General features: G+C 48.7%; 2 protein-coding genes across 3 annotated transcripts in view; one reads left to right on the plus strand and one right to left on the minus strand.

Moving 5' to 3' along the window:
* LOC143989974 (uncharacterized) overlaps positions 1–5,054 on the minus strand; it is a 73,846-nt gene extending 68,792 nt beyond the window's left edge. The window contains exon 1 of the mRNA XM_077490219.1: positions 5,002–5,054. The gene's annotated coding sequence lies outside the window, so the exon portion shown is untranslated. The remainder of the gene's footprint in view (positions 1–5,001) is intronic.
* Positions 1–22,840, plus strand: part of LOC143989470 (uncharacterized) — a 313,492-nt gene that overhangs the window by 224,855 nt on the left and 65,797 nt on the right. The window lies entirely within an intron of this gene.

Below are 22,840 nucleotides of genomic sequence, written 5' to 3' on the forward strand. Positions count from 1 at the left end.
AGGCGCGGCAGGCTTCGGATCAGCAGGTCTTCAGAGCGGGGATAGTCACATCTAAGCACGGGCATCATCCTGGCGCTGCTCCAGCCAGGATAACACTGCGGCAGGATCTTCAAAAAAGTGTGTCTAGCCATCCCAGATAACCCGAAGTCTAGCAGGGAACAGCATTGCGTAGGCCAGATGGCGAGTGCGGAGTTGGCGCTTGGCTTCAGTGGACTGTGCCCGCTTCTTCTGGACCTCGGCGGAGAAATCCGGGAACACCACAATGCGCTGGTCGCCAAACGGTATGTTGCCCTTCTGGCGGGTGAGACATAGGACTGCTTTGCGGTCACAGTAGTTCATCATTTTTGCTATAAAAGTGAGTGGCGGGGCACCAGGAGGCTCTGGAACGAACGTGGAGGAAAAGGCCTCCCTTCCAAAGTTGGCAACGAGTAGGCGCTCAAGGAATGCGGGAGGGTCAGAGCCCTCCGCCTTCTCTGGTAGTCCCACGAACCGGAGGTTGCAGCGGCACAGTCTATTTTCCATGTCGTCCTGTTTACGAGCCGTATCGCTGGAGGGCGGGTTCTCCTCACCCGAGCCCACCGCGGCGCCATCTTCCTCCACGAGGTCCGGGCCGTCCGCTCGGAATTTGCAGAGTTTCGCAATCACGCCTTGGGCTCTTTTTGGTGGCGACATGATCGCAGGATAATCACCCGAGGTTGTCAGTGTGGTGTGCCGCAAAATCAGTCCATAAGGATAAAACACAGGATAAAATGCAGCCGGAGCTCTCTCTGTGCGTCCTACGCCATGCAGCTTCAGGCCACGCCCCCCAACCTCCTTATCTCTCAGAGCCCTGCTGCCTGCCAACCCTATCAAGGGACGAGAGTCCTTCAGCTACACTACCCCTCTCTGAACTGCTTATTCCCCCTGTAACCCCACTACCCCCTCAGGGGCCCCATAGAATTTCAGTCCCAGCACCCCACAAAGGCTCCTCAACTTCCCTCAGTTCCTTCATTATTTTCCTCCCTCTGACACCAATGATAGAACATATTCTTCATGGCTGGGAATGCTCCATACTCCTGCCCCCTGCACTCCATCATTGTGTTGGCTGCATATTGTAATGATTGCCCACTGGTTGCCTGTGTAGTGTAATAATTGCCCTTTTTAAGCCATGTATGGTCAGGATGGTCATCGTCTTGTCTATTTATTGTCAGTGCTGTTTGTTTAGAGGACCATATTACTAGAATTTATCTCCAAAATGAGGAGAAAGTTCCGGCCCCGTAAGTGGGGAATAAGGATGAGCTCCGGGGTGTTCGCATGGTCCACGTGCAGAGCTTGCCAGGAAGTCGGCGCAGCGCTGCGCTAATCACAGGCAGTGAGACATTGTCCTAATGTGCGGCTGCTAGGGTGCCCACGTGTCCCGGATTGCCCGGGATTGTCCCTGATTTAACATTTTTGTCCCGTGTCCCGGGCACCTTCATTCCGGGACAATACAGTGTCCCGGAATGAAAAAAAAACACAGTGATCACCAGAGTGTCTGCTCCGCGAGTCTCCCTGTCTGCCGCCGCAGCGCCGCCACAGTCACACTCACTACACAGACAGCACAGGAGGATGAGTCATTATATGCTGGCAGTCTGGTTGCTAGGCTAGGGGCCGCCCCGCGTCTAGCAACCAGTGACGTCAGCCTGAGGGGCGGGCTGAGAAGGAACTGGTCTGGCACTAGCAGTCAGTGTGGGCAGTGCACCCCCCCCCCCCCCCGCGCAGGCTCCCGCACAGTACGTACCCCAGCCAGAGTGACGCCACTGACGACACAGGAACAGAGCGCCTCACTTAAATTGGTCTCCAGCCATCTTGAGTCTCGTCTCCTCTCACTCAGAGTCCTCCTCCAGAGCCCAGGCTCCTCCCGCCCACGAGGTCCCCAAGTTTGCCTGCAGTGAATTTACAGACATTGACAAACTTCCAGGAGTACAGGTTAGTGTACAATTCTGCAGCTGTCCCCCTCCCCCTCCATTCTGCTGCTGACTGTCCCCCTCCATTCTTTCTGCTGCTGTCCCCCTCCAGTTTTTCTCTGTGTCCCCCTCCGTTCTTCCTCTGTGTCCCCCTCTTTTCTGTTGCTGTCCCCCTCCGTTCTTCCTCCGTGCCCCCCTCCGTTCTTCCTCTGTGTCCCCCTCCGTTTTTCCTCTGTGTCCCCCTCTGTTCTTCCTCCATTTTTCCTCCGTGTCCCCCTCTGTTCTTCCTCCGTGTCCCCCTCCGTTGTTTCTCAGTGTCCCCCTCCGTTGTTTCTCAGTGTCCCCCTCCGTTGTTTCTCAGTGTCCCCCTCCGTTGTTTCTCAGTGTCCCCCTCCGTTGTTTCTCAGTGTCCCCCTCCGTTGTTTCTCAGTGTCCCCCTCCGTTCTTCCTCCGTGTCCCCCTTCATTCTTTCTCAGTGTCCCCCTCCGTTCTGCTGCTGTACCCCACCGTTCTTTCTCCGTCTCCCCCTCCGATCTTCCTCCATGTCCCCCTCTGTTTTTCCTCCGTGTCCCCCTCTGTTCTGCTGCTGTTCCCCTCCATTCTTCCTCTGTGTCCCCCTCTGTTCTGCTGCTGTCCCCCTCCGTTCTTCCTCCGTGCCCCCCTCCGTTCTTCCTCCGTGCACCCCTCCGTTCTTCCTCTGTGTCCCCCTCTGTTTTTCCTCCGTGTCCCCCTCCGTTCTTCCTCTGTGTCCCCCTCCGTTCTTCCTCTGTGTCCCCCTCCGTTCTTCCTCTGTGTCCCCCTCCGTTTTTCCTCAGTGTCCCCCTCTGTTCTTCCTCTGTTTTTCCTCCATGTCCCCCTCTGTTCTTCCTCTGTGTCCCCCTCTGTTTTTCCTCCGTCTCCCCCTCCGTTCTTCCTCTGTGTCCCCCTCCGTTTTTCCTCAGTGTCCCCCTCTGTTCTTCCTCCATTTTTCCTCAGTGTCCCCCTCTGTTCTTCCTCTGTTTTTCCTCCATGTCCCCCTCTGTTCTTCCTCCGTGTCCCCCTCCGTTGTTTCTCAGTGTCCCCCTCCGTTGTTTCTCAGTGTCCCCCTCCGTTGTTTCTCAGTGTCCCCCTCCGTTGTTTCTCAGTGTCCCCCTCCGTTGTTTCTCAGTGTCCCCCTCCATTCTGCTGCTGTCCCCCACCAATCTTCCTCCGTCTCCCCCTCCGATCTTCCTCCATGTCCCCCTCTATTTTTCCTCCGTGTCCCCCTCTGCTCTGCTGCTGTTTCCCTCCATTCTTCCTCTGTGTCCCCCTCTGTTCTTCCTCTGTGTCCCCCTCTGTTCTGCTGCTGTCCCCCTCCGTTCTTCCTCTGTGTCCCCCTCCGTTCTTCCTCTGTGTCCCCCTCTGTTCTTCCTCTGTTTTTCCTCCATGTCCCCCTCTGTTCTTCCTCCGTGTCCCCCTCCGTTGTTTCTCAGTGTCCCCCTCCGTTGTTTCTCAGTGTCCCCCTCCGTTGTTTCTCAGTGTCCCCCTCCGTTGTTTCTCAGTGTCCCCCTCCGTTGTTTCTCAGTGTACCCCTCCGTTGTTTCTCAGTGTCCCCCTCCGTTGTTTCTCAGTGTCCCCCTCCGTTGTTTCTCAGTGTCCCCCTCCGTTGTTTCTCAGTGTCCCCCTCCGTTTTTCCTCAGTGTCCCCCTCTGTTCTTCCTCTGTTTTTCCTCCATGTCCCCCTCTGTTCTTCCTCCGTGTCCCCCTCCGTTGTTTCTCAGTGTCCCCCTCCGTTGTTTCTCAGTGTCCCCCTCCGTTGTTTCTCAGTGTCCCCCTCCGTTGTTTCTCAGTGTCCCCCTCCGTTGTTTCTCAGTGTCCCCCTCCGTTCTTCCTCCATGTCCCCCTCCATTCTTTCTCAGTGTCCCCCTCCATTCTGCTGCTGTCCCCCACCAATCTTCCTCCGTCTCCCCCTCCGATCTTCCTCCATGTCCCCCTCTATTTTTCCTCCGTGTCCCCCTCTGCTCTGCTGCTGTTTCCCTCCATTCTTCCTCTGTGTCCCCCTCTGTTCTTCCTCTGTGTCCCCCTCTGTTCTGCTGCTGTCCCCCTCCGTTCTTCCTCCGTGTCCCCCTCTGTTCTTCCTCCGTGTCCCCCTCTGTTCTTCCTCCGTGTCCCCCTCCGTTGTTTCTCAGTGTCCCCCTCCGACGTTTCTCAGTGTCCCCCTCCGACGTTTCTCAGTGTCCCCCTCCGTTGTTTCTCAGTGTCCCCCTCCGTTGTTTCTCAGTGTCCCCCTCCGTTCTTCCTCAGTGTCCCCCTCTGTTCTTCCTCTGTGTCCACCTCCGTTCTTCCTCCGTGTCCCCCTCCGTTCTTCCTCCGTGTCCCCCTCTATTCTTCCTCCGTGTCCCCTATGTTCTGCTGCTGTTCCCCTCTGTTCTGCTGCTGTCCCCCTCCGTGTCCCCCTCCGTTCTTTCTCCGTGTCCCCCTCCGTTCTTCCTCCGTGTCCCCCTCTGTTCTTCCTCCGTGTCCCCCTCTGTTCTTCCTCCGTGTCCCCCTCTGTTCTTCCTCCGTGTCCCCCTCTGTTCTGCTATCCCCCTCCGCTCTTCCTCCATGTCCCCCTCCATTCTGCTGTCCTCCTCCATTCTTCCTCCGCGTCCCCCTCCGTTCTTCCTCCATGTCCCCCTCTACACATTGCATACCACCTGTCTAAACTGGTTACCACTGTTTGCTTTTTTCCCCAAAAATTGGCAAAAAAAAGTATCAAAAAACATCTTTTTTGGGTGGGTGCGGGGGGGGGGGGGGGGCGGGGGGTGTGTCCCTGAATGGCCATTTGGAAATGTGGTCACCCTAGCGGCTGCAGAGATCGGGAAATGTCTCACTGCCTGTGATTAGCGCAACGCCGACTTCCTGGCGGGCTCTGCACATGGAGCATGCAAACACCCCGGAGCTGATCCCTAGCGGGGAAATGTTCTGCCCCTGAAGGGGTTAATCTAGGTTTCCACACTATATATGTGTGTATCATCATCTGCTGGAGATAAAAGACATCACAGTGACTATGGAGGAAGAGGACGGACATGTCGGGGGGGGGGTTTACTGGGTGTAAATAGAAAATAAGATCTTATTACCTCCTCTACTGCCACTTCCAGCAATGTCTCCTCTCTACTTCCTCCCGACTCACCTCTCGCCTGGAACTTCCTATTTATACCCGACATCACTTCCTTTTGTCCATAGAGACTTTCTGCCTTCCTGCGTAGACATGAGATCACCACCTTGTGGATTTCAGAGGAACTGCAGTGTAAACACGGCCTTGTGCTGTGTGTATGTAATGTATATATCCTTATAGATGGGGTCATCTCCACTCCCACCAAGGGGGATAGAAGGCTGACTAGCGGCTCCATGTGGTGACCTCCCAGACCTACAGCGTGAACCCATTTGGGGTAGGCTGGATTGGGCCATCAAGATTCGAACAAAGTCTATTTTATATGCCTTTATTACAATGATATGTACAATTTGCAACAATCTTAATTGTTATGTTCTCTTTTGATCAAAAATAAAAAATGTATGGATTAAAAAAAAGAAGCCGGTGTTCTCACGAGAAAGGTCCCCTCATCGGATAGTGCCCGCCCTGTACTGCGCAGGCGCAGCACTTGTGCAGTACGGAGGACAAAGGAGACGCCGAAAGTCTCCGAAAATGAACAGCTGTTAATCAGCTCTACACGGCACCTGCGCACTTAATACTACATTCTGTCACACGCTCCCGATGCTTGTGGGGGTGGATTTCTCAAATGGGCGTATGTTTGCGGGGAGTGTATACACAACTGAAGGGTGGGTTTAGCAATGTTGATGGGGGGGGGGGGTTAAGATATATTGTAATGTTGAATTACCCGCCCTTTTATCACTGCCCCAGCTCTGCCCATTGTGGTCACCACCCCAGCTCTGCCCATTGTGGTCACCGCCCCAGCTCTGCCCATTGTGGTCACCGCCCCAGCTCTGCCCATTGTGTAGGCACACCGCCCTTTACAGAGTAGTACGAGCATCGGGAGCGTGTGGCAGAATGTAGTATTAAGTGCGTAGGCGCCGTGTAGAGCTGATTAACAGCTGTTCATCTTCAGAGACTTTTGGCATCTCCTTTGTCCTCCGTACTGCACAAGCGCTGCGCCTGCGCAGTACAGGGCGGACACTATCCGATGGGGGACATTTCTCGACAGAACACCGGCCCCTCCCACGGGTCCCAGGCGGTAAAAGTTGAAAGGGGCGGCAGAGCTGGGCCGCTGTTCTGACACAAAGTCGAACCTGGCCAAATGAGCAACTCGTGTCACCATCATGAATTGCAGATTTTGGCGAATTGCTGTTTGGACACAAAACCGGCAATCAAGTAGAGTCCGGTTCACAATATTATGAGTGGAGATCGTTAATTAGCTCTGAAACTAACCAAGGAGATGGCCGCCTCCGAGGCAGCGTCAACCTTGTCCTCGTTAGCCGCTGTGCTGTGAAAACAGCAAAATCTTCCGGTACCGGACTGTATTCGGTAGCCGGTGTTGTGTCCAAACACCAATTCATCCAAAACAGCAATTACTGATGGTTTAAAAAAAAAAAAAAGTGGAAGTGATGTGGTTCGATTTTCTGCCGAGTTGCCTATTTTGTCAGGACACCGGATCACACTGATAAGATCTCTGGAAGACGTTGCGGTTGCTTTGGAGGATTTACTGCTGGATCAGGCTAGAAGCTTCACAGACCCATTAACTGGTTACTGTCCTCCACTAATCTTGAGCAGTTCACTGTTTGTAAGAAAATTTGGAAATTGGATGTGATGCTGTCTTCTGTCACTTGGTTGTACGTTCAAATAAAAATGACTGACTTGATCTTGCAAAGGTGGTTTAACCACCTCAATACCGGGCACTTTCACCCCCTTTCTGCCCAGACCAATTTTCAGCTTTCAGCGCTGTCACACTTTGCATGACAATTGCGCGGTCATGCTACAGTGTACCCAAATTACATTTTAATCATTTTCTTCACACAAATAGAGCTTTCTTTTGGTGGTATTTAATCACTGCTGGGTTTTTTATTTTTTACAACAAACAAAACAAAAATGAAATGTAAAAAATTTAGTTTTTCCCCTTTACTGATATGTGCTGAGGAGGCACTGATGAGGTGGCACTTATGGGTACTGATTAGGTGGCACTGATGAGGAGACACTAATATGCCACACTTATGGGCAGTGATAGGTGACACTGGTGGGCACTGATAGGCAGCACTGATGTACATTTATGGGTGGCACTGATGGGCAGGACTGATAGACGGGCATGGATGATCAGTGCCCTGATTAGCTGTCTCGTTGTCCCCTGCAAGGAGATGCCACTGATCTGCCCTCCTCGCCACACACTCAGTGTGAGGTGATGAGAGCCGGTTACCGGCACTTCCGTGTTTACATGTGGCCAGCTGTGATTGGACACAGCCGATCACTTGGTTAAAGAGCTCTTTACAGAGATCGAGGCCTCACAGTGTCCTAGCAACATGGCCGCGATCACCACGCTGCGTGCCCCAGGGGCGCGTGAGAGTGGCAGTTCTGGGACCCCATCATATGACGCCCACCCAGAACGAAAGCCCCACCGACATTTGAGGGTGGGCGGGCGGCAAGTGGTTAGAGTGGAGCAGCCCTGCATTACTATATATTTGTACACTGAGTTCATCCATAAATACAGTTTCTGACCATCTCCTGAATTAATCATGTCTGCACTCTCTAACTGTCCCCTGTACTATGTCTGCAGTCTCTGACAGTCCCCTGTACTATGTCTGCAGTCTCTGACAGTTCCCCGTACTATGTCTGCAATCTCTGACAGTCCCCTGTACTATGTCTGCAGTCTCTGTCCATCTCCTGTAATATGTCTGCAGTCTCCAACCGTCCCCTGTACTATGTCTGCAGTCTCTGACCGTCCCCTGTACTATGTCTGCAGTCTCTGACCACCCCCTGTACCATGTCTGCAATCTCTGACCGTCCCCTGTATTATGTCTGCAGTCTCTGACCGTCCCCTGTACCATGTCTCCAGTCTCTGACCGTCTCCTGTAATATGTCTGCAGTCTCTGACTGTGCCCTGTACTATGTCTGCAGTCTCTGACCATCTCCTGTAGTATGTCTGCAGTCTCTGACCATCTCCTGTAGTATGTCTGCAGTCTCTGACCGTCACCTGTAATATATCTGCAGTCTCTGACCGTCACCTGTAATATATCTGCAGTCTCTGACTGTCACCTGTAATATATCTGCAGTCTCTGACCGTCACCTGTAATATATCTGCAATCTCTGACCGTCTCCTGTAATATGTCTGCAGTCTCTGTCCATCTCCTGTACTATGTCTGCAGTCTCTGTCCATCTCCTGTACTATGTCTGCAGTCTCTGTCCATCTCCTGTACTATGTCTGCAGTCTCTGTCCATCTCCTGTACTATGTCTGCAGTCTCTGTCCATCTCCTGTAATATGTCTGCAGTCTCTGTCCATCTCCTGTAATATGTCTGCAGTTTCTGACCATCCCCTGCTGTATGTCTTCAGTCTCTGACCATCCCCTGTACTATGTCTGCAATCTCTGACCGTCCCCTGTACTATGTCTGCAGTCTCTGACAGTCCCCGGCTGTATGTCTGCAGTCTCTGACCGTCCCGTGTACTATGTCTGCAGTCTCTGACCGTCCCGTGTACTATGTCTGCAGTCTCTGACCATCTCCTGTAATATGTCTGCAGTCTCTGTCCGTCTCCTGTAATATGTCTGCAGTCTCTGACCGTCCCCTGTACTATGTCTGCAGTCTCTGTCCATCTCCTGTAATATGTCTGCAGTCTCTGTCCGTCTCCTGTAATATGTCTGCAGTCTCTGTCCATCTCCTGTAATATGTCTGCAGTCTCTGACAGTCCCCTGTACTATGTCTGCAGTCTCTGACCGTCCCCTGTACTATGTCTGCAGTCTCTGACCATCCCCTGTAATATGTCTGCAGTCTCTGACCGTCCCCTGTAATATGTCTGCAGTCTCTGACCGTCCCCTGTAATATGTCTGCAGTCTCTGACCGTCCCCTGTAATATGCCTGCAGTCTCTGACCGTCCCCTGTAACATGTCTGCAGTCTCTGACCGTCCCCTGTAACATGTCTGCAGTCTCTGACTGTCCCCTGTAACATGTCTGCAGTCTCTGACCATCCCCGGCTGTATGTCTGCAGTCTCTGACCGTCCCCGGCTGTATGTCTATAGTCTCTGACCGTCCCCTGTACTATGTCAGCAGTCTCTGACCATCTCCTGTAATATGTCTGCAGTCTCTGACCATCTCCTGTAATATGTCTGCAGTCTCTGACCATCTCCTGTAATGTGTCTGCAATTCCTGCAGGAGAGGGCACACACACACAATACACACACACACACTTCCACATCAGTCACAGCAGAAGTATATTGCAGCCCCCAGCCCAGGACCAGTACAGAGGGAGGGTGCTGTATTGGGGGGGGAGCTATGGCCAAGGCACATTTCACATTGGAATCCCCCCTCCCCCAAAGACAATCATTCATTGGGTGCACTATACATATAGGTGTAAATACATACAGTGCATATATGTATGTGTATATATATATATATATATATATTATGGTTAGCATTTTACTCAATAACGCAAGAAATGGCCATTCACTTCCTGGAAAGAAAGAGGTATGGGGGTTAAAGCGGAGGTCCACCCTAAAGTGGACCTCCGCTCATCGGAACCCTCCCCCCCTCCGGCGCCACAATTGGCACCTTTCAGGGGGGAGGGGGGTGCAGATACCTGTACAGTACAGGTATTCTGCACCCACTTCCGGGATAGCTCTCTGCGGAAAGGGGCGTAGATTACGCCCCTTTCCGCAAGTGCCCCGCTGCCTGCTGGGAAACACACAGATCCCAGAGGCAGCGGGGACCGTCCTTATTGCGCAGCGCGATTCGCGCATGCGCAGTAGGGAACCGGGAAATGAAGCCGAAAGGCTCCATTTCCTGATTCCCATACCCAAGATGGCGGCGGCAGCACCCGACAGACGATCGGCTTCGGGTGCCGTCATCGCGGGCGCGCTGGACAGGTAAGTGTCACTATTTTAAAAGTCAGCAGCTGCAGTATTTGTAGCTGCTGGCATTTAAAAAAAAAAAAAACACGGAGTCCCGGCGGACTCCCGCTTTAAGAAAGGAGGCAAGAGAGAGAAAAAAAAAACAAGGAGTAAGAGAAGGAATAAAAATAGAGAATACATGGAAGAGAGAGGAAAAGAGGGGGAAGAACAAAGAAAACGGTTGAGAAAGAATAAGAGAAAGAACAAGAAAGATGGATAGAGAGTGAGAGATGGAGAAAAAAAAAGAAATAAGGATAGAGAGAGATAAAAGGCAAAGAAAGGAGAACAAAGAGAAAGAGTGTTACATCCTAAAATGTACCATAAGGGGTTTAATACTGTAGGAGTTAAAGGGACTCAGGAAGCGCTAAATGTCTGTGCGGAGGCGACTCTGCCTCAGGCTGGAGCTCGGACTGGCTTGAGAGAATCCTTTTTTCAATCTTTTTTTTTTTTTTCAAAGCTTCTTTCAATCCTGACAGCAGTGCAGTTTGAAAGAACTCTTACCTAAGAAGCAGCGGGAGCAAGGAGGATAGTGTGAGTATAATTCCCATTCCCCATCCAAGTTATCACCCCTAATAAACAACAAAAACCAAGCTTAAAGCCTATTCCTTGTGTATGGAGAAAGTGTGGAAAATGCTTGTTGACTGGCTGTGGGGAAACCAGTCATCTGCAACCAGCAAAACTCATGGAATTTACTGACAGAGCCACATTTTTTTACCGACACTGCAAAAAAAAAAAAAAAACAGTAAAAAAAAAAATGTAACAGTGCAAATATTAATATTTAAACTATAAATATGTAGCTGCTAGTGCTATTAGCAATGTGTTTGAGTTAGAACAAGAATCAAAAACCATATTTCTCCATTTACATGAAGGTCAGGTTACTATAACCCAGCACAGTGTTCCCCCATACACCAGAGTCTTCAGGATTCCCCCTTAAAGTGATGTAAAGGGGAATGCTGCAGATCATGATCTAAGGGGGGACTCTGATGTAAGGGGGGGGGGGGGCTCTGGTGACCAGAGACCACCTTTTATCAGAGTCCGCTGCATTCCCCTTTACATCAGAGTTCCCACTTACGTTAGGTCCTGCAGAGTTCCCCCTTGTACCGTAAAGGGGAATCCTGTAGACCAGGGATATGCAATTAGCGGACCTCCAGCTGTTGCAGAACTACAAGTCCCATGAGGCATAGCAAGACTCTGACAGCCACAAGCATGATACCCAGAGGCAGAGGCATGATGGGACTTGTAGTTTTGCAACAGCTGGAGGGCCGCTAATTGCATATCCCTGCTGTAGACTCTGATATAAAGGGGAATACTGTGAACTCTGATGTGGAGAGGACTCTGTTGACCAGAGACCACCTTCTGCAGTGTGAATACACTAAGGTAAGGGGGGGTTAGTGACATAAGGGGGAACCTTTATCTCATTGCCCCCTTACATTATTGTATTCACTTCCCTCTTACATCAGTGACCTCCCCCCCAGACTGACCTCCTCTCAGGTACACTTTACAGGGCTCAGTCAGATGGCTCCAGCTTGGGGGCTCTGGTTTTATCCTATAGTCTCCTCGCCACAGTCAACACATCTGACTCTTTCCATGATCCCACGTGGTTAGAAGTTGCGGACAGGATACAGGAGGTTGTGGCCATAATACAGGAGGTGGTTAGAGGCTGCAGACATGATACAGGAGGTGATTAGAGGCTGCAGACAGGATACAGGAGATGATTAGAGACTGTGGACAGGATACAAGAGGTGGTTAGAGGCTGCGGACAGGATACAGGAGGTGGTTAGAGGCTGCGGACTAGGCTTGTGCAATTCGTTTCGTAACGAATCGAAAATTCGGCCAAATTTTGCATCTTTCTGAATAAAAAAATAACGAATTTCAACGAATATAAAATAAATTATAGCAGATATAACTAATGAATTCGACATGATTCGGTAATTCTTTAAAGATCTAATGAAACAAAAGGTCAGCTCAAAGTAAATCTTACAGTCCAATCAGCTGATTAATTTTGTCCTGGATGTTGGATTACTACGAATCATTATCACGAATATATATACATACATAAATATTGAATTTCAATAAATACGAACGAAATTATAGCGCATATAACGAATTCATTCGTCATGATTCGAGATTCAGTATAACTAATATCGACACTCTACGAATAATAACGATTTATCCGAAAACGTATTAACGTAACATAACGAATATAACAGAACGAAATTATGTATTTTACGAATGACAATGAACCGAAACCACATTTTCCGTTGTGCACAAGTCTACTGCGGACAGGATACAGGAGGTGATTAGAGGCTGCGGACAGGATACAGGAGATGATTAGAGACTGTGGACAGGATACAGGAGGTGGTTAGAGGATGCGAACGGGATACAGGAGGTGGTTAGAGGATGCGGACAGGATACACGAGGAGCTTAGAGGCTGCAGTCATGATACAGGAGGTGGTTAAAGGATGCGGACATGGTACAGAAGGTGGTTAGAGGATGCAGACAGGATACAAGAGGTGGTTAAAGGATGTGGACATGGGGACATGGTACAGAAGGTGGTTAGAGGATGCGTACAGGAAACAAGAGATGGTTAGAGGATGTGGACATGATACAGAAGTATAGGAAATGGTTAGAGGCTGCGGCATAATACAGGAGGTGATTAGAGGCTTCAGATAGGATAGAGCAGGTGATTAGAGGATGCAGACAGGATACAAGAGGTGGTTAGAAGCTGCGGACAGGATAGAGGAGGTGGTTAGAGGCTGTAGACATGATACAGGAGGTTGGTTTGAGGATGTGGACATGATACAAGAGGTGGTTAGGGGCTGCGGACAGGATACAGGAGGTGGTTAGAGGATGTGGACATGATACAGGAGGTTGATTAGAGGTTGTGGTCATGATACAGGAGGTGGTTAGAGGATGCTGACATGATACAGGAGGTGGTTAGAGGATGCGGACATGATACAGGAGGTGGTTAGAGGATGCGGACAGGATACAGGAGGTGGTTAGAGGCTGCGGACAGGATACAGGAGGTGGTTAGAGGCTGCGGACTAGGCTTGTGCAATTCGTTTCGTAACGAATCGAAAATTCGGCCAAATTTTGCATCTTTCTGAATAAAGAAATAACGAATTTCAACGAATATAAAATAAATTATAGCAAAGTGTACGGCAGACGTCCACGACCTCGCCCCTAACGCCCATTCTAGGCAACCCCAAATTCCCTCCGGGCATGTCATCCATACACTTCCGGACCCTACGGGAGTCCGACATCACAGCCGCATCTAATTTTGTCCTAGGAAATAGATGGCCATCTATTACAGAGTTGACAGATTCTGCAGGTCCCTTCCGTGTGCCCTTCTGGCCGGCGGCACAACTGCATCACTTCCTACACTCTTTACATGACCCACATCAATACTGTAGACCCCTTACTACATTTGAGGATTACTGCTCGGGCAGGGAACCACTTCCCCGGATCCTATCTGGGGCATATACCCTTCTTAATACACCCCCAGTCCAACCTGAACTGACTTGCATTGAGAAATGGGGCGTGGACCTCCAACGTACTTTTGACGCAGGGCAGGTCCACAGGATGATACACCTGTCTCTCAAGTCTTCCATTTGTTCAAAGACACAAGAAACAAATTATAAGGTTTTGATGAGATGGTACTTGACTCCCAGCAGACTCCGTGCCATGTTCCCGGAGACCTCAGACCGGTGCTGGCGATGTGGCACGGATAAGGGGACATTGCTCCATATTTTTTGGACCTGCCCCAAACTGCTAACATTTTGGCACTCGGTACGCACTATATCTCAGGACTTCACGGAATTCGTGATACCTGATGATCCCGCCTTCTTCCTGCTACATGTCTCTACCATGTCGCTCAAGACCTATAAAAAATCGATTCTACGACATTTGGTGAACGCGGCCAAGGCCTGCGTTCCCCTCATGTGGAAACAGCAAAACCCACCTACGGTGGCACTATGGCTGAGAAAGGTTGAAGAAATCAATAAAATGGAGGACTTGATTTTGACAGCAGCGGATAAACGTGAGACGTATCTTCAGATATGGACCCGTTGGAACCTATTCAAGTATTCAGATGCAGGGAGACCCTTATTTGACGCCTGACATGTTAAATAGTGTATGTTACCCGGGGGCTCTACTATTAAGCCTAGAGACCCTGCGACCTGCCTCTACAGATTTGTCTACCCGTTACCCCTTCCTCCCTTCCCTCTCCCTCTTCCCCCCTCCTTCCCCCAATCCCTGTCTCTACTTATTGCTTCTCCTTCTTTATTTTCAGACTATCCATACTCTCTGTTTTCTCTGGTGATTCCAGTTCACGTAATTTACATTGCGCAGTGGTGATATATGGTTGTGGTCAATTATATATGTATGGAGGATGGTTATCAAAGTGGCTACTTTCAATATATGTCTGTGCATTTCACCGTGCCCTCGGGCAACCATTGATATTCGATCTGAGCTGGATTTTGTCTTCCACCGGTGCTGCGCACCTGTTTTCACCAATCTCTGTTACCTATATGATATGGTCACCAGACTGTTTGTTTTTTCTTCTTTGTTCTATGTACCGATAAAATTAATAAAACTATATTTGGAAAAAAATTAAAAATAAATTATAGCAGATATAACTAATGAATTCGACATGATTCGGTAATTCTTTAAAGATCTAATGAAACAAAAGGTCAGCTCAAAGTAAATCTTACAGTCCAATCAGCTGATTAATTTTGTCCTGGATGTTGGATTACTACGAATCATTATCACGAATATATATACATACATAAATATTGAATTTCAATAAATACGAACGAAATTATAGCGCATATAACGAATTAATTCGTCATGATTCGAGATTCAGTATAACTAATATCGACACTCTACGAATAATAACGATTTATCCGAAAACGTATTAACGTAACATAACGAATATAACAGAACGAAATTATGTATTTTACGAATGACAATGAACCGAAACCACATTTTCCGTTGTGCACAAGTCTACTGCGGACAGGATACAGGAGGTGATTAGAGGCTGCGGACAGGATACAGGAGATGATTAGAGACTGTGGACAGGATACAGGAGGTGGTTAGAGGATGCGAACGGGATACAGGAGGTGGTTAGAGGATGCGGACAGGATACACGAGGAGCTTAGAGGCTGCAGTCATGATACAGGAGGTGGTTAAAGGATGCGGACATGGTACAGAAGGTGGTTAGAGGATGCAGACAGGATACAAGAGGTGGTTAAAGGATGTGGACATGGGGACATGGTACAGAAGGTGGTTAGAGGATGCGTACAGGAAACAAGAGATGGTTAGAGGATGTGGACATGATACAGAAGTATAGGAAATGGTTAGAGGCTGCGGCATAATACAGGAGGTGATTAGAGGCTTCAGATAGGATAGAGCAGGTGATTAGAGGATGCAGACAGGATACAAGAGGTGGTTAGAAGCTGCGGACAGGATAGAGGAGGTGGTTAGAGGCTGTAGACATGATACAGGAGGTTGGTTTGAGGATGTGGACATGATACAAGAGGTGGTTAGGGGCTGCGGACAGGATACAGGAGGTGGTTAGAGGATGTGGACATGATACAGGAGGTTGATTAGAGGTTGTGGTCATGATACAGGAGGTGGTTAGAGGATGCTGACATGATACAGGAGGTGGTTAGAGGATGCGGACATGATACAGGAGGTGGTTAGAGGATGCGGACAGGATACAGGAGGTGGTTAGAGGATGCGGACAGGATACAGGAGGTGGTTAGAGATTGGGGACATCTGTGATTCTTTAAAATCTCAACAGGCACTGCCGCTCTTGTCTGGTAACTGCTAGGCCTCCTCAGCCCTCAAGTGTATGGATAGTTCTTGCAGGGGTCCAGTCTCCAGGTCACAGTCAGTGGGAGTCTCCAGCAGCCATGAATGAATGGTGCAGGGCTCCGGTCTCCAGGACTCTGGGTGGCCATGCTTACAGTCAGTGGTGTGGTGGTGGTAGTCTCCATAGGCTCCAGCCATGGGGCAGGCCGGGGGCCAGTCTCTGGGGGTGCCGAGACAAGACCAAGTGCCGACTGCCATTAATTTAACAATGGCACCAGGCCGTGCCATTACACCACTGATTCACTGCACATGTGCCTGCCCAGCCAAAAATTGCCAAGCATGTACAAGCTTGCCCAAGCCCGGAAGGCTTTGGAAATGCATATGTGCAGTTCCTATGGCAGCCCACAGCCATATTATTTACAGGTGGCTGTTATCTGTAATGGACATTTACATGCAGTCTGAAAATGTGTTGAAATTTACGGACGGTTGAAAACACTGACCCAAGGCCATATTCACACTATGAGATGTTTCTCGGGGCTGCAGTTCCAATGAGCTCCACAAGATGGTAATCTTACTTCTATCCAGAAGTGAAGACAGGAAGTGATGCCAGATATAAAATAAGAAATTGCACTATAAACAGCAAAAAGAATTACAATTTTGAAAAAAAAAAACCTTAATATTTTTTACTGTTTGCTATAATAAATATCCCCAAAAAATGTTTTTCATCAGTTTAGGCCAAATATGTATTCTACATATTTTTGGTATAAAAAGGGAAGGGGTTATTACTAGGTGGGCGATCAAAGGGTTAAGTGTTCCCTAGGGAGGGAGTGTACTGACAGGTAGTCACTAGGAACAGCAGATCTCGCTCTACTTCCCTAACAGAACGGGGATCTGTCTGTTTACCTTGACAGATCCCCTTTCTGCCTCTCTGAGGAGCGATCGCACGTGGCCAGCAGATATCACGGCCACACGAATTGGCTCTGGCGTCGGGGGTGCGCCCACTAGAGCTCTTAAAGCAGCCGACGTACACCTATGGCGATACGCCCAGGGGAGCCAACCTGCTGCAGTATAATGACGGCGGCTGGTTGGGAAGCAGTTAATAAAGGACTAACCATATAGTTTAGGTCAGGGGTAATGAATTAAAATTCAAGGAGGTCCAGTCGCCAAAATTTTCTTTGGGCGGAGGTCCGAATCTCAAGTCTGTGCTATGACTCAGAAAGATTGTAGTCACTGTATATCTATCAAAAACATGAGAAATGTACAATTTCCTTAGCATTTCAACAATATTTATTGTCAAGTTTCAGTTACAATATTAAACATGTGGACAGTTGGAACTAGGATAGCTTTACATTTGCTCTTGTCTTTGTATGGAAAACAAACAACTATTTTTAACAAAAACAATATGGAAACAAATCAATAACTCTTTAATAAAACATAAAAAGAACATCAATTTTTCAAGTAAAAGAAATAAGCACTTTCTGACTTTATTTCAATTTTTTACCACCCAAAAACCTGTCTAGTGAGAAAAATGGGCTTTTGATTGTCCTGCCAGTAGTTTGAATCTTGGCTTAAATTGAGTTACTGCCATTCTCATGCACATATGTAGGTGCTCATTGGTGAGCCTGGAACGATACTTTGTTTTAATAATGTTCATAGTGGAGAAAGCTGACTCACAGCTGTACGTAGATCCAAACATGGTCAAGGTGTGTAGTGCTACCTTGATCAGACAAGGGAAATCAGTCTCAGGCACAGTCTGTAACCAGAAGTTAGCCGGATCAGTTCCTTCAAAGTGCTCTCTTAGTGCGACATTTGTTTGCAGGTCAATCATTTCTGTCTGTAGAGATCCCTCATGTACCCACTTGAAGATCTGCATCACCTCCTTTGAAAACACTCTGACATCTTTAACCAGTTGCCGACCGCCGCACGCCGATGTACGTCGGTAGAATGGCACGGGCAGGCATAAGGACATACATGTACGTCCCTTGCCTCCCGCGGGTCGGGGGCCCGATCGGGCCTCCGCCCGGTGCCTGCGGCGGTCGGTATTCGTTCGGGAGCGATCCGGGACGAGGGGACGGCCATTCATTCATGGCCACCCCCTCGCGATCGCTCCCGACGAATAGAAATCCCCGGTGACATCACTTCCTCTCCTGTAATGTAAACACAGGAGAGGAAGTGATGTATTCTCTCCTCCGTGTCGGTATTTTTCGTTCCGACACGGAGGAGAGCGGATCAGTGAGTTGCACCAACACTCTACACACACAGTAGAACATGCCAGGCACACTCACACCCCCCCTTTACCCCCCGATCACCCCCCCAATTACCCCTGCCCCCCAGTCACAGTGACACCAATGTCATTTTTTTTTTTTTTTTTGCATTGGTGTCATTTGTGACTGTAATAACTGTTAGGGCAGTTAGAGTTAGCCCCCTTTAGTTCTAATGTACCCCCCTAACCCCCCCAATAAAGGTTTAACCCCGTGATCACCCCCCGTCGCCAGTGTCACTAAGGCTGGGTTCACATTGCAGCGGTTTATGAGAACGAATGTGATTCGCACCGCACTGCAGTGCAAATCACATCCGATCTCTGTGCGATTCGAGTTCAGCCATTCGCTGCACCCGCCGCAAATTCGCACGGGACCCTTTTTTTGGCCCGCAGCAGAATCGGATCGCATGGGTGTTCACACCATGCGATCCGAGTTTGCAGATCGCACTGCGATATGCGAACTGATCTGGGGGTGTCAGTAACATTTCACTGACACTCCCAGCAGTTCGCATAGGGCAGTGTGAACTGCCGCCGGGAGGCATGCGATGCGGGAACCCGCCGCGGATTCGCGGCGTTTCCGCATCGCTCCAGTGTGAACCCAGCCTAATAAGCGATCATTTTTCTGATCGCCGTATTAGTGTCACAGGTGACGCTAGTTAGGCAGGTAGGTATTTAGGTTCGCCGCAGCTTTTTATAGCGCCAGGGACCCCCATATACTACCGCATAAAGCCCCCTGATTGCCCCCTAGTTAACCCTTTCACCAGTGATCACCATATAACTGTTACAGGTGACGCTGGTTGGTTAGTTATTTTTTTATAGTTTCAGGGCACCCGCCATTTATTACCTAATAAAGGTTTAACCCCCTGATCACCCGGCGGGTGTCATTTGTGACTAATAACTGTTAGGGCAGTTAGGGTTAGCCCCCTTTAGTTCTAAGGTACCCCCCTAACCCCCCCAATAAAGGTTTAACCCCGTGATCACCCCCCGTCGCCAGTGTCACTAAGGCTGGGTTCACATTGCAGCGGTTTATGAGAACGGATGTGATTCGCACCGCACTGCAGTGCAAATCACATCCGATCTCTGTGCGATTCGAGTTCAGCCATTCGCCGCACCCGCCGCACCCGCCGCACCCGCCGCAAATTCGCACGGGACCCTTTTTTTGGCCCGCAGCAGAATCGGATCGCATGGGTGTTCACACCATGCGATCCGAGTTTGCAGATCGCACTGCGATATGCGAACTGATCTGGGGGTGTCAGTAACATTTCACTGACACTCCCAGCAGTTCGCATAGGGCAGTGTGAACTGCCGCCGGGAGGCATGCGATGCGGGAACCCGCCGCGGATTCGCGGCGTTTCCGCATCGCTCCAGTGTGAACCCAGCCTAATAAGCGATCATTTTTCTGATCGCCGTATTAGTGTCACAGGTGACGCTAGTTAGGCAGGTAGGTATTTAGGTTCGCCGCAGCTTTTTATAGCGCCAGGGACCCCCATATACTACCGCATAAAGCCCCCTGATTGCCCCCTAGTTAACCCTTTCACCAGTGATCACCATATAACTGTTACAGGTGACGCTGGTTGGTTAGTTATTTTTTTATAGTTTCAGGGCACCCGCCATTTATTACCTAATAAAGGTTTAACCCCCTGATCACCCGGCGGGTGTCATTTGTGACTAATAACTGTTAGGGCAGTTAGGGTTAGCCCCCTTTAGTTCTAAGGTACCCCCCTAACCCCCCCAATAAAGGTTTAACCCCGTGATCACCCCCCGTCGCCAGTGTCACTAAGGCTGGGTTCACATTGCAGCGGTTTATGAGAACGGATGTGATTCGCACCGCACTGCAGTGCAAATCACATCCGATCTCTGTGCGATTCGAGTTCAGCCATTCGCCGCACCCGCCGCAAATTCGCACGGGACCCTTTTTTTGGCCCGCAGCAGAATCGGATCGCATGGGTGTTCACACCATGCGATCCGAGTTTGCAGATCGCACTGCGATATGCGAACTGATCTGGGGGAGTCAGTAACATTTCACTGACACTCCCAGCAGTTCGCATAGGGCAGTGTGAACTGCCGCCGGGAGGCATGCGATGCGGGAACCCGCCGCGCATTCGTGGCGTTCCCGCATCGCTCCAGTGTGAACCCAGCCTAATAAGCGATCGTTTTTCTGATCGCTGTATTAGTGTCACAGGTGACGCTAGTTAGGCAGGTAGGTATTTAGGTTCGCTGCAGCTTTTTATAGCGCCAGGGACCCCCATATACTACCGCATAAAGCCCCCTAATTGCCCCCTAGTTAACCCTTTCACCAGTGATCACCATATAACTGTTACAGGTGACGCTGGTTGGTTAGTTATTTTTTTATAGTTTCAGGGCACCCGCCATTTATTACCTAGTCTCACTAGTGTACCCCTAAATTTAGGGGTGTCTACTTTCCAAAATGGGGTCATTTGGGGGGGTTTGTGCCATCTTGGCATTTTATGGCCTTCAAAACTGTAACGCCCTTAGAAAGCCTGAAGGCGGTGCTTGGTTTTCGGGGCCCCGTACGCGGCTAGGCTCCCAAAAAGTCCCACATATGTGGTATCCCCATACTCAGGAGAAGCAGCAGAATTTATTTTGGGGTGTCATTTCACATATGCCCATGGCATGCGTGAGCAATATATCATTTAGTGACAACTTTGTGAAAAAAAAAAAAAAAAAATTTGTAATTTTCCCGCAACTTGTGGCAAAATATAAAATATTCCATGGACTCAACATGCCTCTCAGCAAATAGCTTGGGGTGTCTACTTTCTAAAATGGGGTCATTTGTGGGGGTTTTGTGCCATCTTGGCATTTTATGGCCTTCAAAACTGTAATAGGTAGTGAGAAGTGAACTCAAAAATTTACGCCCTTAGAAAGCCTGAAGGCGGTGCTTGGTTTTCGGGGCCCCGTACGCGGCTAGGCTCCCAAAAAGTCCCACATATGTGGTATCCCCGTACTCAGGAGAAGCAGCAGAATTTATTTTGGGGTGTCATTTCACATATGCCCATGGCATGCATGAGCAATATATCATTTAGTGACAACTTTGTTAAAAAAAAAAAAAAAAAAAAAAAGTTTGTAATTTTCCCGCAACTTGTGGCAAAATATAAAATATTCCATGAACTCAACATGCCTCTCAGCAAATAGCTTGGGGTGTCTACTTTCTAAAATGGGGTCATTTGTGGGGGTTTTGTGCCATCTTGGCATTTTATGGCCTTCAAAACTGTAATAGGTAGTGAGAAGTGAACTCAAAAATTTACGCCCTTAGAAAGCCTGAAGGCGGTGCTTGGTTTTCGGGGCCCCGTACTCGGCTAGGCTCCCAAAAAGTCCCACATATGTGGTATCCCCATACTCAGGAGAAGCAGCAGAATTTATTTTGGGGTGTCATTTCACATACGCCCATAGCATGTGTGAGCAATATATCATTTAGTGACAACTTTGTGTAAAAAAAAAAAAAAATTTTTTTTTTTGTCATTATTCAATCGCTTGAGGCAAAAAAATAAAATATTCAATGGGCTCAACATGCCTCTTATCAATTTCCTTAGGGGGTCTACTTTCCAAAATGGGGTCATTTGGGGGGGTTTTGTACTGCCCTGCCATTTTAGCACCTCAAGAAATGAGATAGGCAGTCGTAAACTAAAAGCTGCGTAAATTCCAGAAAACGTACCTTAGTTTGTAGATGTGACAACTTTTGCGCAAACCAATAAATATACAATTATTGACTTTTTTTTTACCAAAGACATGTGGCTGAATATATTTTGGCCTAAATGTATGACTAAAATTGAGTTTATTGGATTTTTCTAATAACAAAAAGTAGAAAATATCATTTTTTTTCAAAATTTGCGGTCTTTTTACGTTTATATCGCAAAAAATAAAAATCGCAGAGGCAATCAAATACCATCAAAAGAAAGCTCTATTTGTGGGAAGAAAAGGATGCAAATTTTGTTTGGGTACAACATTGCATGACCGCGCAATTACCAGTTAAAGCAGCGCAGTGCCAAAGTGTAAAAAGACCTCTGGTCATTTACCAGCAAAATGGTCCGGTCTGAAAGTGGTTAATGAGGAATGGATTGTGAATGAACAGGAGGATCTGATGTCCAAGACTGAAGCTATCAAACCTTTTACTGAAGTTTCCAATGAGTTTATTTATGAAGTCAACAAAAGTAGAAACATCTCTCTTTCCTTGAATCTGTTCTTTCACCTTTGTGAAATGCAAGCACTCTCCTTGCAGATCTTCCTTGAACAAATCCAGTTTTCTCTGGAAGGAGCGGACATCAAATCACAGATGGAATTGTTCTTGCCCTGGAGCTTTAAATTGAGTTCGTTAAGGTGTGATGTTATGTCCACTAGGAAAGTGATATTTTCCATTGTGCTTTCATCTTGTAAAAACAGTGAAAACTGTCTTGCTTTCTGACTTTTGAGTTGCACTAAGAAAGCTGCTACTTCAGTTCGAATGGACCAAAAGCATTCCAATACATTGCCTTTACTTAGCCATCTAACATTGTTGTGAAGTAAAAGGTCATTTGCATTTGCCTCAACTTCTTTAACCACTTGCTTACTGGGCACTTAAAGAGGAAGTAAACCCTGATGGGTTTACTTCCTCTTTTTTTCCCTGCAAAGGTAAAGCATAATGGACTACTATGCATCGCATAGTAGCTCATTATGTGTCACTTACCTGACACAGGAGCCAGCGAAGTCGCCGCTGATCCCTGTAGTCCGCCGCGTCCATCTTGCTGGTGGCGTCTCGCAGCTCCGACCAATGACAGCGGCGAAGCCGCGATGACGTCACTCC

Source organism: Lithobates pipiens, unplaced genomic scaffold (genome assembly GCF_037356315.1).
Source record: "Lithobates pipiens isolate NorthernLeopardFrog02 unplaced genomic scaffold, aLitPip1_a1.2 Scaffold_18, whole genome shotgun sequence".
NCBI lineage: Eukaryota > Metazoa > Chordata > Amphibia > Anura > Ranidae > Lithobates > Lithobates pipiens.